Source organism: Perca flavescens, chromosome 12 (genome assembly GCF_004354835.1).
Source record: "Perca flavescens isolate YP-PL-M2 chromosome 12, PFLA_1.0, whole genome shotgun sequence".
Lineage (NCBI taxonomy): Eukaryota > Metazoa > Chordata > Actinopteri > Perciformes > Percidae > Perca > Perca flavescens.
Genome location: NC_041342.1, coordinates 15548543 through 15551525, shown reverse-complemented (window position 1 = coordinate 15551525; position 2983 = coordinate 15548543).

The following is a 2983-nucleotide window of genomic DNA, read 5'->3' as shown; positions in this document are numbered from 1 at the left end:
GTCGTTGTGGGGGACAGGGGGGTCCCCCACAACGATTTTGCACTTGTTCACTTTACACTTTTTCACCCATTAACAAACTTCTTTAGAAGGTGCATTTTAGGAACTCATATCTTCAGCTAGCTATCTATCTATCTATCTATCTATCTATCTATCTATCTATCTATCTATCTATCTATCTATCTATCTATCTATCTATCTATCTATATATATATATATTTATATATAATCCTCATAGCTTAAAGTGTCAAAGTGCACGCCTACTTTCTTGATAACTTGGGGGGTTGAAATAATATTTTTCCTAACTAAGATGGCTTTAGAAGTATATCTGTTTTTTCTCTTTACACATCTAAACAAAAAAACAAAAAAAAGATTGAATAGTCCAAAGGATTGTTCTTGACCCTCCCATGATTTCGAACGCCATTTCTTGTTTTCCCTGGTGACTTTTCTGGGGGGGGTGGGGGGCGGGGGGGTATCTGTACTTTAATGCACTGTTAAAAGGCTGCAGCTGGAAAAGTGAACAGGAACATTTTTAACAACCTCACAAAGCCCCTAAAGCCCAAGCCCAGATCTGTCTGTGACCACCTCACGCAAAAGAGGAAGCAGTCCCTCAAACCGCAGACTCCAACTGCTGCATGTCAATCTTTCACTTTGGGCAGATGCATTGGTTATTTCACTTTCATCTCCCTGACCAAGCCTATCAAGTATTGATTTTAAAAGCATCTCCTGACCACACTTGAATTGTAATAAACATAATTCAGATTTGGGACTGGGACGTGTGAGATATAGTTGAGACCTTGAAGGCATCCAGGAGAAATGGGGAGGACAGGGCTTGTGTTGTAGCTTATTTCCAGACGGGGGGAAAGAGGAATCTGTCCTGGATGTACTGGACATGTATTTCCTGGAGAAGCAGCAAATCTTGAAGGAGAAGTCATAGTCAAAAAAGATTAATTTCATCATAAAGAGGATATACAGCCAGGCTGTGTCCTGGAGTTGTACCATTCGATAATGTATGTGTCTGAAAAAAATTGTTCTATTGCTTGTCCTTCGGTATGATATGCACATATAATCTGTGTGTAGGACATCAGTCTGTAGAATTAAGGACTGAGCAATAGGGGTGGGAATCGCAAGAGGCCTCGCGATACGATATCATCCCGATACTTATGTCACGATACAATATTATTGCGATTTTAAACATATTGCAATATTCTGCGATATATTGCAATGTATTACCTTTTTTCCAACTTTAGATTTTTCCCAATTTCAAATGATGTACCGAAAGGCCAATTTTGTCAACATCTGCTTTATCTAAAAAGATACATTTCTCTGTTTGTTCATCTCACTTCAATTTTATTGCTGCAAAATGTGATTGTCAAGCAGACAAACTGACCAACACATATGTCATAAAAGATCGATACTTGGTGTCTGTGTATCGTTACAGTATTGCCACGAAAAATATTGCGATACTATGCTGTATCGATTTTTTCCCCCACCCCTACTGAGCAAGTGAATAAAATATGCACACACACACACACACACACACACACACACATGCACACAACTTAGTAAAAAGTGTAAGTATGTCATGAAAGAAGACAACAGGGTAATCTGCACAACAAGGGATGCCAATGTTCATATTAGACCCAGGCCCTTGGGCGTCATTGTGTGTTATGAGTTCAGCAATAATTGCTGCCTTTGGGAACGTTTGTTCTTGACGTAATTACTTGACAGAGGGAACCCTAACTTTCGATGGAGCGGAGGAGGAGCACGTTTTGTGACAAATAATTCAGGTTTTTAACAAGACGGAGCTGATTCCCAGCACTATAAAGAGCAAATGTGTCCCTCTGTTACTGGTGCTTATACATTAATTGCAGCTCCAGCATAGGCTGCACCATGAAATCATTATTTTTTATTTAATATGAATGTTATTTTATACTTTTCTGCCTCTTAGAGCTGCAATGAGAAGTTGATTGAAATCAAAAATGCTCTAGTTGCTGCTTCTCATTTGTGAGGATTTTCTTCCTTTCATGTGATAGAACATCTTTCAATTTTGTGAGAGTATGTTGGTCAGACAAAACAAGATATCTGAAGATCTCACTTTTCAAGTCTGGCAAATTGTGATGTGCATTTCTTTTTTCTATTTTCTGACATTTTATAGGCCCAACCAATAATCGATTAATAAAAATACAAAAAATCTGTGGATACATAAAGAAATTAGGTTGCAGCCCTACTGTAATTTTACATTGCATCATATGTATTCAATACATGCCTTTGTCTAAAACTGACCTAAAATTGAACATAAGTTTTAGATTTCAGTGTCACTTTTCACATTTATTGCTCTGCTTGACCGTTTGACATACACCAACACTGTGGAACGTGCACTCGTACACATGCACCCACCACACACATAAACACACGCATGCATGCAAGCACGCACGCACACACGCACACACACACACACACACACACACACACACACACACACACACACACACACACACACACACACACACACACACACACTCAGGCACACATGCCCTGTTGGACTTCGAAGCCTTGCGACCGTCATGTCCATCTTTTCAAACACCGTCCAGACAGGAGAAAAAGCCTTGGCCATCAGCTCTCCTCTCTGAACCTGTCCATCACTGTCACTCTGGATCAGTGGTGCAGAACTCATCCTTCCTCTCCCGCTGGTCCCCGCTGGACTGGACTTGCTCAGTCTAGAGCCTCATATCGCTGTCAGGACTCCCAACTGACAGCCTGCTGCTGCAGCTGATTCCAGTTTGTTGGCCCTGCTACGGGCCGATGCCAGCAATCTCTGCTTTGGCAGTGGGTGGCCGTCTGGTAAAGGAAAAGCTTTGATAGGTACAATGATGAAGTTATTCATATGGGCATCTAAGTAACACGCCAAAAGCACTATCATATGTATGAAATACCAGCACGTTGGAATGGCAAACCCTGACTTTGATGTGAGAATGCTCAAATC